This window comes from Oratosquilla oratoria, chromosome 5, assembly GCF_046742065.1.
Source record: "Oratosquilla oratoria isolate Oo_2021 chromosome 5, ASM4674206v1, whole genome shotgun sequence".
In the NCBI taxonomy this organism is placed as follows: domain Eukaryota; kingdom Metazoa; phylum Arthropoda; class Malacostraca; order Stomatopoda; family Squillidae; genus Oratosquilla; species Oratosquilla oratoria.
In genome coordinates this window covers 41,083,646-41,101,145 of record NC_134781.1, presented here as the reverse complement: position 1 = coordinate 41,101,145, position 17,500 = coordinate 41,083,646, and positions in this window count along the sequence as shown.

The window sequence follows — 17,500 nt, the reverse complement described above, 5'->3', positions numbered from 1 at the left end:
CCTGTCTCATTACCAACAGTCCCTGATAGGGTAAATATACGTATCCCATCTCAACAGCAGAGTAACCATGAAAAAGTTTACGGTCTCCACCAATCATTACTCACACCCTCGTGTGGAGGTCTGCGCTCCCTGAGTGCCCGATCACCCCAAAATCTAATCAGTTGTTCCAAATTCGTATCCTGTTTCTGACAATCCCTGAAAATTACAGTAAAATCCATCCATAACTTTTTGAGTTAGCTTGTTAACAGACAAACAGACAAACCAACGACGGTAAAACCATAACCTTCTGGAGGAGGCTATGGTTGTGATTCAGATTTGGTGATATACTATTAACCTTTACCTCACCTGATGAAGGATGCTTCAACATTGTCTGTCCAGATGTCCGTAATGAAACTCTTGCTGCATGCTGCTCCCTTTATCCGACCTTTAGTTTTGGACAATATTTTGGTGTGCATATCTGGGATAATGTTGGTGGTAAAAGAATAATCTACTTGGCAGTTGATAGCAGGGTTTGAACAGTTTCACGAGTCTTACAAACCCAATACCTTCAACTATTGACAATGGGTGAGAGCCCAGTGCGATTATTTCTCCAATTGCATAGTGAATTTTTTGTGCTTGAGAGCTTTGTATGTCCCAAATCTTCTTTAGCTCGAACGTCTCCGGTAATGTTATTGGAGAATGTGAACTGCAACTGCCTGATGGTGATGCTTCATGATCACCAACTTTGGTCTTTTTCTTAGCTGTAACAGTAACATAGTCACTCACTCGTGCGTTTTTCTGCACCAGTTTCACTTCGTTCCTTTGCCATCAACCCTTTCTAGTTCTCCAGTTCCTCCTTCTGTTGTGTCTTTAGGTGTTCATGTTTGTTTTAGTAAAAAATCTTTCACTTTTGCCAGCTTATGATAAGACTGTTACATAAGTTACATGTTGCTTTCGTTTCGTCATCTTCATTCACCTTGAAAAGTCGCCGCACAGCACTCTTTGCTTGTCCTTTGTGAGCCATTGTACTACGTAGCAGGCTAGTAGTCACTCAATATTAAGTCAATAATTAGCATAATACGGTCACAGTGTCATTGTCACTCACGATTCCATGAATCACTGCTGAACTTTGTCTTTATCAGGCACAAAATACAGCCATTTACTTATTTCCCTGAAAAAAATATATCAAAACATTAATTACTAAAGCATATAATTAAAATAATTATATTCAATCGCCAAACGCAAACAAAATCACCCTGCCCCTTATATGTCATGTAGTTTGAATTTAAACATGAGCGCTTGCTATGTAGAGAGCAGAGCAGAGCAGCACACAACGTTGTAGCGCCCTCGTCGAGGCAAAACTGCGTCTCTGGCTCACTGCATTTGGGATGCCAGATTGGGCTACCTTTTAACTATTTTATTATGTATAAACTTTTTATTACGTACGTGTTTTCATAAAAAAAATCTTGTTTACAAATGTTTTTAAACCAGTATCACTAAGCATAATTAATTAGTGGTTTTATTCTATAAGCTGTTAGCTTTTGGTGGTTTGAAATATTCAAAGATGTTACTTTCTTTTCTCCAGGAACGAAAAAGAGTGTTTCAATTTTAAACTTTATTTACACAACAAAATTATATAACAAGAACAATCGGATTAATTCTACAACACAGTCATCTCGAATTATGATAAAAGAAACATTATGAATTTAATATATCTAGACTTTGCAAAATCTTTTGATACCGTCCCTCACGGAAGACTACTTACTAAATTAGCTTCACACGGATTAAGTGGTAGCCTATTACGTTGGACGAGTAATTAGTTGAATGATCAAAAATAGGGAGTTGTTGTAAATGGAAAAAAAAATTCTATGTGGAAAAATTTTACGAGTGGAGTTCCTCAAGGTTCCGTTCTTGGGTCACTTCTATTCATAGTATATATAAATGATATAGACCACGGACTAAAATCTATTGTCTCCAAGATTGCTGATGATACAAAACTGTGCGGAGTGGCAAATGATCACTTAAACCAATTCAAGAAGATCTAGATAAACTACAGCAATGGTCTGAAAAGTGGCTAATGAAATTTAACACAAGTAAATACAAGGTAATCTACATAGGTAAAAATAACAGTAAGTACGATTAAAAGTTATTTGGAAATTTGTTAACAAAAGTGGATAGTGAAAAGGACCTCGGCGTAATTATCAGTAACGATCTCAAATAATCTAAGCAGTGTATTTCAGCCTCTGAGAAAGCAAATAAGATTCTAGGAGTGATTGCGCAATCTTTTGACATCAAAAGTCCATCTCTCATTAACAAGCTATATAAATCGTTAGTTCGTCCACATTTGGAATATGCTGTTTCCGTATGGTCACCGAATCTTATTAAAGATATTGACATATTGGAAAAAGTGCAACGGCAAGCCACAAAACTTATTCCAAATATAAAAAATAAATCATACGAAAATCGACTAATACATATGAATCTGCTTTCCATAAAAAAACGTAGAGGTGACTTGATACAGATCTTTAATATTCTAAAGGGAATTGACAACATCAAAAGTGACAAAAAATTCACACTGAATGAGAATCCGACAAGAAATAATGGTCTCAAACTGTCAGGAAACAGATTTAATTTGCCAATCATGTAGTTAATGAATGGAATAAACTTCCTACAGAGGCAGTGCAATGTAGTTCAGTTCGCAGCTTTAAGATTCGTTTAGATAAACACCTAAGCAAGATGTTGTAATAGCTACCATTTATCTTATATTATTTGTTTATTTGTTTGTTGTTATGTGTCTGTTTATTATTATTTGTTTGAATTTCATTTATTATTATTTATATGTCAATTTATTATTATTTGCTATTTACTTGTTTGTTTATCATTTAACTATACCTATGCATTAATTTATTTTATTTATTATTATTCATATTATTTATTATTATTCATATTATTATAATTTTCATTTATTAATCTATTTATTTATTTATTTATCATTATCATAATTGTTTTGCATCCGACCTAGTTATGGAACAAAAGGTTTCCTGTCCGCATGCTTCTTCTTTGTAATACTTTGTGATTAAATATTTTATTTTAAGGAAAGTTTAAACCAGAAGAAAAAAATATCATATGAGAAAGAACAACCCTTATCTAACACTTAGTTTACGCGTAATGTGGATAAACTAAGTGGATCAAACAGATAAACAAGGTCACTCACTCAAACAAATTAGAAATAGCTCGTTTGATACTCCAATTCAAAAAGGTAACCTAAAATCCTATCAAAAACCCCACACCAGACATAGGACGTACTTCCCATAAAAACCACTTTTTGTTTTAACCTCAAGACTGTTACTACATACCTTGAGGGGAAAAGTCCCCGCAAAAGGTAGAACGAGAATAGAAAGAACTAACGAGGGAGGTTTGAAGCCTCCCTAAAATACTCGCAATTTATCTAACAGGTCAATGGAGCCGAAGGATGTAACAAAGGATTTTTTTCCGGTCCCACTTTGGATAGCAGCATTACAGCCTAACCATTTACATACTAACATTAAATTACACACAAGATATACGTACACAAAAATACCACAGATAAAAAACAAAACAACAAGATAATTAACTGGCAACTAGAGTGCGCAATGCGCATGTCCAGCCTGCCGATGATGGAAAACGTTAACCAGATTTTTAAATTTAGCAATTTTTAAGCCTCTAAAGTCTACTTAATTTTTTTTTATTTTTGAATAACAGAGAAGAACTATTAAACTAAAAAGCCTAAAGATGTATTATGTGTTTACTTGTCAAAATACATAAAAAACTCCTTATAGATTATTCGTTCGTTTGGCTATAAATTGCTACGGAGTAAGTAGGAGTAAATCCGTCCGCCGATTTTTCGCACTTCCAAGCGGACAAAATCGACAAAGTCCATGGACGCCCGGACGATTTCCTCCCATATTACTCTCGCTTAATTTCTGTTGTAGAAACTTTGCTGTTTAGAAAATAATAATCTTATATAACAAATACAAAAATAAGATTAAAAATTAATATAATTTGCTCTAACATTTACTCCTACTTGTGCTGCTATTTCAAAAGTTTCTCCGGTCGTACGTCTTCGTGTCTCCATATTTTATTACCACTGCGTAATATTTTCGAAACGTGTGTTATGGTACTAGACGGTAGTGTAGGTTTGCCACTACCACAACATATTTGTAGCCACCTTATTCCCTACGGTTGTGATGCTATGTGAAAATAAAATAAAGCAATGATTATTTGGTAGTGGTATCTAATATAGCACATAATATACTGCATGGCCTAAGCCTAACACCTTTAATTCATGGTGCGTGAAAGTAACATCTGCTAGATTAACTACATTTTCTATCACTGAGAACTTAGACCCCACATTATTTTTATACTATCTTTCCAGCTTCTTATGGTGTATTTCTTGATGTTTACCACTAATTTGGGAAGCTTTTTCTAAGGCAACCCGGGATAAAAGTTTGTAGGTGTGAACGTTTGGGTACAAAAACTTGAGATTCCTCGTGGCAACTCTTACTTGATAATAGATCTCATCGCATCCCATTGAAGCAAGCTTAATGTGTTCGCGTAGTGTGCCCGAAGTCATTAAGATTCCATAAGCATAGCCACCTGGGTCTCAGTTTTCTAGCCTACGCTAGGCGTCAATTTTGCTTTGAAGCCCACAAAACATCAAACATTAGAATATATTGTGGAATTTGATAGGTATTTGGCTTTCAACAATTATGACAAAGAGTTATCATGTTTAAAAAGGATTCTACTGGAAGGCATTGTGGATTGTTTTAAAGAAGATTGTGGGTTGCCAAAGCGGTATAAATTAGCAGTAGACAGCCTCACGAACCGGAAAGAAGTCATCATTTCCCGTGCAGACAAGTGGGGGTGGAATAGTTATTCTCAACCAGTCGGATTATGAAAGTAAACCTTTTGATCTCTTAAAAGACATTGATACTTTTGGAGAATTGACAAAAAAACCTTCTCAGAAATGCTGTATCGGAATTCAATAGAAGGGCACGCAATATTTTGGGAAAAGAAACAATTTTAATAACTTATTAGTCATAAACCTAGAGTTATCTAATTTTTATGGACTCCCAAAAATACAAAAAGAAAGTGTCCCTCTAAGACCCATCATTTCAAATAGGAATTCTTGTACTAGTAAGGTATCAAAATGGCTCACGAACATTTTGTCACCGTTTGTAGGGTGTTTTTCCAACTCGCACATAAAACAATCAGAAGATTTCATAAATGAGAATACAGCCAAGAAAACTCTGCTGTATTCCTCTATTCTAGTCCTTTAGATCACATAATTTATTGGAAGAATGCAGCTACAGTATACAAATCACATTGTAGTTTCAAAATAAAAATGATTGAGTTCTCATTGATAAAACAGTCACCAGATGCCATTGCTAGTATGGCATTTAATAAATTCATCTCCAGAGGACGAAACGTCCGACCTAACTCAGGGCACGTGACCTGAGGCTTACTAAGTTCCCCATTGTAGCTTCCTCCTCTGTATATAAGTTCATGTCTATGTACCCTATAATTGTAACTGCTGAAGAGGACCACAGCTAGTGGTCGAAATATACGGTTTGCTCTGTATCTCAGCTTATCATTCTTCGAGAGTGGGTTTAAGTTTTATATATATATATATATATATATATATATATATATATATATATATATATATATAAATATACACACATATATACTCTATAAATAATATGTATATATATATATATATATATATATATATATATATATATATATATATGTATATATATGTATATATGTATATATATGTATATATATATATGTATATATATATGTATATTTTATATATATTACAAAGGATTACAAAGGCGGAGCATACCGACAGGAGACCTTTTGATCCATATCTAGGTCGGATGCGAAAAAAAATCATATTAATAATAAAATAATAAATAAAAACTATGATAATGTAAATAACAAATAAAATACATAAATAAATACATAGGTATAGTTAAATAATAAACAAGCAGGTAAATAGTAAATAATAACTAATTGACATATAACTAATGATAAATAAAAATCAGACAGACAAATTATAACAAAACAAAAACAAATGATATAAGATAAATTATAATCATTACAGCATCTTACTTAGGTATTTATCTAAATGATTCTTAAAGCTTTGAACTGAACTACATTGCACTACCTGTGCAGGAAGTTTATTCCATTCATTAACTACACAGTTGGCAAAGTTGTTTCTACCTACTTCCAAATTGAATCTATTTCCGGAGAGTTTAAGACCATTGTTTCTTGTCTGATTCTCATTCAATGTAAAAATTTGGTCACTTTTGATGTTGTCAATTCCCTTTAGAATTTTAAAGACCTGTATCAAGTCACCTCTGAGTCTACGCTTTTTCAGGGAAAACAGATTCATATGTTTTAGTCGATTTTCGTATGATTTATTTTTGATATTTGGAATCAGTTTTGTGGCTCGCCGTTGTACTCTTTCCAATCTGTCAATGTCTTTAATGAGATTCGGTGACCATACGGAAACAGCATATTCCAAATGTGGACGAACTAACGATTTATATAGCTTGTTAATGAGTGATGGACTTTTGAAATCAAAAGATCGCGCAATCACTCCTAGAATCTTATTTGCTTTCTCAGAGGCTGAAATACACTGCTTGGATGATTTGAGGTCGTTACTGATAATTACGCCGAGATCTTTTTCACTATCCACTTTTGTTAAGGAATTTCCAAATAACTTGTAATCGTACTTACTGTTATTTTTACCTATGTGCATTACCTTGCATTTACTTGTGTTAAATTTCATTAGCCACTTTTCAGACCATTGCTGTAATTGATCTAAATCTTCTTGAATATCTAATTGGTTTGAGTGATCATTTGCCACTCCGCACAGTTTTGTATCATCAGCAAATTTGGAAACAGTAGATTTTAGTCCATGGTCTATATCATTTATACATACTATGAATAGAAGTGGCCCAAGAACGGAACCCTGAGGAACTCCACTTGCAACACTTTTCCATACAGAAGTTTTTCCATTTAAAACAACTCTCTGTTTTCGACCATTCAACCAATTACTAGTCCAACCTAATAGGCTACCACTCCATGCAAAGCTAATTTAGTCATTAGTCTTCCGTGTGGGACGGTATCAAAAGCTTTTGCAAAGTCTAGATATATTAAATCCATATTGTTTCTTTTGTCATAATTCAAGATAACTGTGTTGTAGAATTCGAGTAAGTTAGTCACGCAAGAACGTTTCCGTCTGAAAACATGCTGGCTATCATTTATCAAACGGTTACTTTCTAAATGATGTTCGATAGCATCTCTGACGATAGTTTCCATTATTTTTCCTACGATCGAAGTCAAACTTATAGGCCTATAGTTATTTGGTTTCTTTTTGTCACCTTTTTTGAATATGGGAGTAACGTTAGCTAGCTTCCATTCTCTTGGGACATCTCCGGATATGATGGATTTCTTGAAAATAATTTCTAATGGAACAACAATCTCATTTTTCATTTCCTTTAAGATTCTTGGATGCCAACCGTCAGGCTCTGGTGTTTTATTAACTTTGAGTTTGTCTATACACCTTTTAATTTTTTCTTTTGTTATATTTATCGTAGTGAGTAAGTTTACCCTAGACTTTTCACAGGTTTCAGTTTGGAATTCACCTTGAGGTGTTTCGTTTACGAATACCGAGCTAAAATAATTGTTTAAGATATTACACATTCCTTCATTTGAATATTCAAGTTGACCGTCAGCAGATAATAGTGGACCAATGTGATTCCTAACAACCTTTTTATCTCTAATGTAACTATAGAATTCTTTGGGATTCTCTTTGGACTTCTCAGCGATATTCATTTCGTATTGTCGTTTTCTTTTTCTTATTGTCTTTTTTAAATCTCTCTGTATTGATACATAACTTTCATAGTCATTAGATGCACCCGAGCACTTATATTTCTTATAAGCCTGTCTCTTTTTAGCAATACTTTTTTCAGTTTCTTTGTCGAGCCACTTTGGGCGAGCCTGATTTGGGGGACGTCTGTCCTTAAAAGGAATGTAAGTTTGAATCATCTTAGTGAGCGTATTTTGAAATATTTCCCACATCTGATCTACAGGTCTTTCGTTTAATTTTGCTTACCAATCTGTAAGCTGAAGCTCCTGACGTAGTTCTATGAACTGAGCTTTACTGAAATCGGGTATTTTAGAAACACAAGTATCTATTCTAAAATTGTTTAGGAGTTTGAATCTAACTAGGTTGTGATCGCTATTTGCAACAGATTCACCGACTTCTACATCAGTTATCATGCTTTCGCGGCTAGTGATCAAAAGATCGAGTAAGTTTCCATATCTTGTGGGCTCTTTTACATGCTGAATTAAGTAATTGTCACCAAGAAAATCAAACAAGCGACTACCTATATGGCCATGTTCAATGGTCATCCAATCAATGTCAGTAAAATTGAAATCACCCATTATCAATAAATCCCGGTTGCAGAAACTAGATAGTTCTTGAAATAACAGTTTGTCGTCTGCTAATGATAATGTCTTTGGCCTATATATTACACCTATATTCATTTTTTGTCCATTTGTTTGGGTTAACTCAACCCACAAACTATCATATGCATCCTGTTTCACTTTCTCTAAAACACAAGCATGAACATTGTTTTTAACGTACAATAGAACACCCCCACCTTTCTTGTGGTTTCTATCCTGATGAAAGTGTTTAAATCCCGCAATATTAAATTCAGCTTCGAACTCTGTACCGTTTAACCATGTCTCAGTTATTCCTATCATATCGAGATTTTCGCTTTTGACATACGCCTGTATTTCTTGAAATTTGTTTCTAATACTACGAGCATTAAAGTACATGGTTTTAAGAAACTCGTGATTATTTCTTTTTGACATATTTTGAATTTCAATATCATATCTTACATTACCATTTTGTTTTTCATTTATACCTTGCTCTATATTATTATTTGGTCCTTCATTGACGTTCAATGCCTCATTAACATTTCTCCTATCAAAATTAACATTTCCCCCATCACGGACATCTGGATTCTGGATTCCAAGAAAAGACCACCTCGCTTGCGCGGGATCGGGTTTTGTGGGAGGGGAAGAATGTCTTTTAGAAAATGAAAAGATAGTAGTGTATAAAAGAGGGCTATTGCCACCGGGCGAATTGCGAGCGATTAGGGGCTAGTATGTTGTCGTGGCTTTAGGAGAACTGGGCTAGGAACTTGGACGGCGGCGCCAATGCCGGGAGGAAGAGCATATTATATCACCAACGAAAGTTTGGAAAATGGTAGGAGACGTAGTAGGAGAGAAAGGGGGAAAAAACGGAAAAATCTTTAGTGGGAGGTAAACTGAAATGAGAAGATGTAGTATAAGAGAAAGTGAGAAAGGAAGCGAATTTTAGTCGAAGAAAAAGGAAGTGTATATGTTTGTGCGTGGGATGCGGCTATGTTCGTGAGAGGTGTATGTGTGTAATTTACGGTTAGTGAGTAGATTTCACTTCCCGCGTGTAGAGGGCGTTCCTGATTAGCCCCAGGTAAGGCATGAGAGTTCCTGTTTTACCCCAGGTCGGGTTTGAGTACCGATATTATTATTATTATTATTATCATTATTATTACCATTACTATTATTATTATTACATTATTGCGGTTATCACCAGTCAAGCTGGTGAAAGGGTGTGTTGTTGGTGCGGTTATACACGTTTTATCGTGTACACCGCACGTGGGACGGGCGCAGCTGACAGATAGTCTGTACGGTGTGGTCTAGGTGTAATATGTTGTATCAGATGTTTGTGTTTGGCGTGCAGTTTTTCTAGGTGTCTTGAGTGAAGTTTGTGTTTGTGTTGGTTGAGTGGACGGATGTTGGAAATTTGGTGTAGAGACTCAGTGGTTCTGAAGTCGCTCCATCGCGAGCCCGTGATGAACTGGACAGCGGCATTCTGAACCTTCTGATGCTCGTAGTTATTGGTGGCACATGTCAGCTGGCTTAGTCCCGGGGACTGGCACAGAATCGGTCTGACGAGGGCTAGGTACAATCGACGTTTGGTTCTCAGTGTTGCAGTTTTGAAGCGTCTGAGCTTACCCAGCACTGCCCTAGCCTTCGCTCCCTGCTTGCGGAAGTGTGGGGTCCAGCACACGGGTATGGTCCTTCGCTGGGATGTTTGTGTTGTTTATTTTAAGAGGAGTGTTTGTGATTGTTCTGTTGGTTCGTTTGCAGCGGAAGTGTACAGCATTGCATTTCGACGCGTTGGTCTTAATGCGCCACTGTTGCTCCCACGCGTGTGCCCCGTCTAGGATGTTTTGCATTACGTGTAACGCTCCCTGCAGCGTTTTGTGTCTGCTTATGTGGTTAGTGTCGTCCGCATACGAAAGAGTTAGAGCCTGGTTGCGAGGATAAGCCGGCTCTGGCAGGTCATTCGTATATAGATTGTACAGAGTGGGGGCAAGGACTGACCCTTGCGGCACTCCAGCCTTCGGCACAAAAGGTTGGGACAGACAGCCCCGCCACTTTATTCTAATTGACCTGTCGTCCAGGTAGTTGCAGAGCAACCTTGTGAACGGCAGGGCAAAGTCGAAGTTGTGGTACAATTTGTACTTAAGGCCCTCGTGCCAGACAGCATCGAATGCCTTCTCCACATCCTTACAAACCAAAATGGCCTTACCAGGGCGACCGTCTGGCGGTCTTTGAACCCATTGAGTGATTATGGATATTACGTCTTCTGCACCGCGCCCCGGCCGAAAACCAAACTGGCAGTCCCTCAGCACATTCTCCGTCTCTAGGTACACGGTCAGGCGGCGGCTTAAGACGTGCTCGAACACCTTTCCAAAGTACTCCAGAAGGGAGATGGGCCGATATGAAAGGGGGGTGGAGGCGGGTTTCTGGGGTTTAGGAATGAGGATGGTATGGGAGGCCTTGAATAGTTGTGGGAAGTACCCAGAGGCTAGTGAGCTGTTATATAGTGTCGTCATGTGTGAGATTATGTTGTCTGGCATACGTTTGAGTATGTGTGCATCGATGCCTGAAGGGCCAGGGGATTTTAGTTTTAGTGCCGAGATAACCCCCTTTATCTCCTCCAAAACGATGGGGCAGATAAGGGGATCATCTTCATCTAACTGAGAGAGATCAACAGTCTCGTCGGGAATGAGGTCACTACAGCTGTTCATGAATGAGTTAACACTGTGCAAGGTGCTAAAGCAATGTGGTCCTTGCACAGGATGGGGCTTAAAGACCTCACTCCATGCTGACGCCAGAAGGTCAGCTTGGTGTTGGGGGGAGTGTGCAGAGTGGTTAAGATGGTTGATGACCTTGGGTGGAGGCACAGAGCACTCCTCCAGCTCACGTTTGAGGGTCCTCCAGAACTTGGAAGGGTCCTTCTCACAGGCGCCGGAGAGCGAGGCCATCAGTTGCTCCTCTTCTCGATGTGAATCGATGTAGAGGGACTTCCTCAGGCTACTCTGTAGCCAGTGCATGTCTCTTAGGATGGCTACACGGGCCTCTAGGGGTGCTTGTAATAGATCTGTAGATCTGTTTTGTAGTGCAATGCGTAGTCTGTTAGTGCGCATAGAAGCGGTGAACGTGGCAATCTTTCGGTGCTTTGTTCGGTCATCCGATCTCTTTTGTACATTTTGTCCCCCTACGTCACCGTGATTCACGCCGGCCTCCCGTCGTTCAGTGACATTATGTCCGGCATCCCTTTCTAAAATTATTTTGGCCTTCATGGACATTCTGTCCGGTATCCCTTGCTAAAATTATATTTTGTCCTTTACTGACATTATATCCTATCGTGATATTTTCTCCGCCATTATCATTACATCCTATCGTGATATTTTGTTCTCCACTATCATTACTTCCCATCGTGATCTTTTGTCCTCCACTGTCATTACATCCCATTGTGACATTTTGTCCTATGACATTACATCCTAATGTGACATTTCGTCCTCTAGCGACATTATATCCTAAAATTTTATTTTGTCCTATACTGGCACATTGTTCTACATTAATGCTATACTCTACACTGTTTTCCCAAGTACATTCTATTTCCCCTTCCCTTTGGGCTTCTACCCTAAAAAAGGAGCTAATTCATTACAAACTCCCACAATGAGGTTTGTAAGAACATCTTTGCCTCTGCGGGTAAGGTGGATCCCATCAGAAGCGTAAAGGTCAGGGCGCCTAGAAAAGAGATACCAAGGATCAAGAAAGTGGTATCCCAATTGTGTACACAACAGCGATATCCTATCATTGATCCCTATGGCTCTACTGTTCCAACACGAACCTGCGTAGATCCTCGGGAGGATCCCACAGACTACGTGACGGCTCCCACGTTCCTTCATCTCCTGAAGGAGGACCTTGTAATTCCGAACAAGCTCCTCTGATCTCACCCTACCTACATCGTTACTTCCCGTATGAACAATCGTAACCGTGTTCTTCCGTCCTTGCTCCCTGATGGACCGGGTACAATCGACGATCCCACGGCCCGGTTGACATACAAGCTTGCAACGTCGCTTAGTCTTCCGCTGCAGGATGTCGTCATAGCCTCGCACCATGGAGTCCCCCACCACCAAGAACTCCTGGTTTTCAGCCACTTCATCCTCCAGTAGAGCAAAACGATTGGCTAGAGCCAGCGGTTGCTCCACAGGGCACACGTCCACCGAACGCGGGCTCGACAAACGGGACCCCACGGAGCGCCACTCGCACACACACACACACACACACACACACACACACACACACACACACACATATATATATATATATATGTGTATATATATGATATATATGTATATATATATGTGTATATATATTGTTACAAACCTCTCTAAAGTACCAAAGGTACACCGGACTTGTGAATGTCGGAGGTTTGTAACATCAAGGGAACCCTTTAGACCCTATGTCTATTACGGGTTCAAACGGTCAAAAGAACTGAATAAGGTTGCCACCCGGTCGGACACCGGGAAAAGAAAATCAAACTAACTTAACTTAAAGAAATATAATTAAATAAATTATAAGTATGAAAGTTAATGCAAGTAAAATGACACGAAAATAATATAACAAAGACACACTACTACAATTAAACAAACATGATTTTACATAATACATCTGACTTCTGATCATACATTTGACATTACACAAAAGACTCTAGTTCGAAGGTTTTAACGGGGTTGAACAGACGTAAGACCGGGTCACAGATCACCAAACAGTCATGAAATATAAGCTAATCCTAAGCCCCTATGCTACTCACTCCGCGTTCACTTATTATAGGGCTCTACAAAGCTAAGTCCTAGTAAATCTGGCTCACTGCTATACCAAGGGAAAAGGGTACTAACCTCAAGGCTGTCATTTTTAATCTCACCCGTGTAGTAGGTCTAAGCAGGGTCTGGACAATCTTATAGACTCGTTGACCGGTGCGTGACCAAAGACTATATAGGAAAGATGGGAAAGCTTCTATCTTTTACTAATTAGAAAACGTCATCCATCCAGCGTGAATGCGCGCCATCTATCGACAGAGCCGCAAACTATAAATCGGAAGTGGCGTAGCGCGGCTTTCAAATCATACTTAACTTGTATTATATATAGTGTTTATGGAAATTATAAAACTGATCCTTTCGCTAAAATAATCAACATCTCGAAAAAGTTTTACTTTCTCTTTATAAAATAATTAGTAATTTTATGACTTTTGCATGCAAACAAGACTTTAATATATGCTTTACACACATGATCACATTTATAAAATCAAAAGTTAGTAAAATACTTCTGCACAATGCATCATTCATTACTAAATATTTGAAATTGAGTAAACAGTTAAAATTTAAAAGGTTATTTTAGTTATATTTATCTTATTATTTCTGTAATATCATGTTTTTCTTGTTTGTGCTTGTGCTTATGTTTGAACTTTGTATACTTATTCAAGTATCTGTAAACAAATTATACAAACAAGGATAGTAAAAGTTTGGTATACATGAGATTCTTTTATTTGCAACAAAGCAATACTGTCTTGTAAAGAACATATACCAAACAAACTAAAAGAAATAACATTATTCAACTTCAAAAATGAACCATACATCAGGCAACCAAAACATGCAATCAGATATTAAATACCAAACAAAACATTGGAAAATCAGTAATCAAAAACAATAATATGAAACAAAATTAAACAAAAAAGCAGACATAACATGCATATTAAGCAAAAATAAAGCAAAAAATGTTAACAGAACAAAGGAAAACCCCAAAAGCAAACAAACAAAAATATATACATATGTAGCAAGACAGGTACTGTATTGTAAAAAACATAGACAAAAATAAAAGGATGAACATGCAAGAAATAAGTCACAAAATCAAACAAACAAGATTTGCAATCATACATAAAATAATTTTGCAGAGGATAAAAACATAACTTCTTTGATCAAATTACATGGAAATCACACATTTTAGAGAAAATAGGTAAAATAATGCAACCATATGCTAGTTTTTTATATGAAATTATGCATTTGAGCAAAAACCGTCCTTGTTTGAGATTTGGTCGCCTATGAGTGAGTCGGACGGCATTCGTAGCTGCGGTTGGTAATTTTGCAGAGGATAAAAACGTAATTTCTTGGATCAAATGACATGGAAATCACACATTTTAAAGAAAATAAGTCAAATAATGCAACCATATGCTAGTTTTTTATACAAAATCGTGCATTTGAGTATAAACCGTCCTTGTTCGGCGTTGGTCGGCTATTAGTGAGTCGGACGGCATTCGTAGCTGTGGTTGGTAATTTTGCAGAGGATAAATGCGTAAATTTTCTTTGATCAAATTGCATGAAAATCACACATTTTAAAGAAAATAGGTCAAATAATGTAACCATATGCTAATTTTTATATAAAATTATGCATTTGAGCAAAAGCCGTCATTGTTTGGGTTTGGTCGGCGTTGGTCGACTTAGGTAATTTTGCAGACGATAAAAGCGTAACTTCTCTTTGAGCAAATTACATGATAATCACACATTTAAAAATAAAATTGGTCAAATAATGCAACCACATGCTAATTTCTATATAAAATTATGCATTTGAGCAAAAGCCGTCATTATTTGGGTTTGGTCGGCTTTGGTCGGCGTTGGTCGACGTTTATTGAGACCGTAAAAGAACAAGCATAACACAGAGAAATCATTCAACAAAAACCGTTAAATTTTAAGACTACCAAAGAACTTTAAGAAGCAGTCACAACCTACAAAAAAAAAGAAGAAGAAACATACATGCGATTCAACTTTTTTTTGCTGTGTATTTGGCCATTTATTCAAAATTAAGGTAAAAGTTTATAACTTTACCACATAAGCTAAGAACATGACACAACTATATCAAAGTTGCTGTGCCTGCCTGGGACTGCCATAACGATATGGTATGAATTTGACATGATCAATTCATATTTCTAGATATCTGTAAGGTATTCATCTATAATTTTCATTTCCAAGCTAAGTGACACTGCACTGAGTCTGACATAAAGATAAAGAAGATTTTAACTATGTTCTATTTTATTCCTCCATTTTCTGTTAAAATTTCCATGTATTGTGTATGTTGAATCTCTTACCTTTCTCTATCTTTAGGAAAAACTTGAAGTATTAGATGGGGAAAGGCTTTTTTTCTTTTTGCACACCACACATGGGTGATAGTTCCGCCCACACTCTATGATTGAATGTCCTGCTTAATTGTAAACAAACAGACGATGCAGTTAAAACTGGTGATTGGCGTACACGCCATCTATTGAGAGAGCCGCATAGTAAAATGTATGTGGACGATGCGGCTCTCCGTGAGCTTTCCCGTCTTTCCTATATAGTCTTTGGTGCGTGACGAGGCAATACGCTCGTAGCTCATTGGATACTACAAGGGGGGGCGGGATTTACCTAGCCTGACGAGCCTACATTGTTTAAGCGGGAAATACAAACGAAATACTTTTACGTCACGTCCTGTGACGTAGCAGAGACGCATGCGCAATGGACACTTGAATAATCAACATATTACAATAAACAATCAATATTATTAAAAACTAATACCATAGTTACATTAATGAATACATACAATACATAATAAAGAAAATACCTTACGGTGACATATTTGGACATAACCAAAGCATCACAATACGAACACACGTAACATGACATCTCCTCGAAACAACAGTTACAATTACATATTTGGCAATTATACATCGCAGATGTAAAAATATATACATATATTTATATATATATATACACATATATATATATATATATATATATATATATATATATATATATAAAACTGAAGGTGGAGGAAGTATATGAGGAATAATGGAAGAATTTTACTGCCTTAACGCTTCGACCCTTAGGGTCTTGATCACTTAGCTTTGTGATCAAGACCCCAAGTGTCGAAACGTTAAGGCAGTAAAATTCTTCCATTATTCCTCGTATACTTCCTCCGCCTTCGGGGAATGCATAGACCTAAGTGCCTCCTCTCCCGGGTCTCACCACCTCGGCAGTTCCAGCGGGCTCTCCGCTTGGGTAAGCTGTCCAATCAACTCCTATGGCCACAATCACGTGACTTCATCCCATGTGGCTTGGGGGGCGGAGTCAACCCTTGGGGACGCCATGAGGCGGGATTTATTAGCGGATTACGCCCACAATGAGTGTCTTCTGCTGAAATATTTACATGAATATCACCAACACTAGGGGGATAATTTTATAGATAGGTAAATAGATAAAAAGGTTATCTGGTCGCTGCCAATGATTGTAGGTTTGAAAATCTCTACCAATGACGGTAGGTTTGAAGGTCTCTACCAATGGCGGTAGGTTTAAAGGTCTCTACCACTGACTGTAGGTTTAGGTTCCTTCTTATGTGTGGGAAACGCCCTTCATGCGTTTGTATTTTCACGCACGTACAGGTTACTTAATTTACACTTAATGTTATTGGCTCGGGTAGAATCGCTAATTATGAGATAGGTAAGTGGTAAAATAAAAATTATTACTCTCTAGTAGGTCTGAGGGTTCATTCTCATGTGTGAACGGTCTCTTCACGCTCTTATTTTCACACACTTAGAGGTTTCCTTCTTGTTTGATAAAGTAACCAAGTGCCTCCTCTCCCGGGTCACGCCAACTCGGCAGTTCCAGGGGGCTCTCAACTTGGGGAAGCTGTCCAATCAATTCCCAGGGCCACAATCACGTGACTTCATCCAAGGCGGCTTGGGGGCGGTGTCAACCCTTGGGGACGCCACGAGACCCAGGGGAAAGCCTGCGAAAGGAAGACCTGCGAAAACATGGTGCCCTGGACAATGACGGGCCCGTGTGCCTGGGAGTAGGCACATTTCATCTCAAGCATATTCAAACTCCTTCTCTCTTCCTCTCTCATGTTTCATGTTTCTGCCCGTTACAGTGCTGTTGGCACAATCACTCCTTCATATAACCTCCTCTTAGCATATATTCCCAGATGTCTATTTCTCATTACACTTTTTAATCCACCAAGGCATTTACTCGCT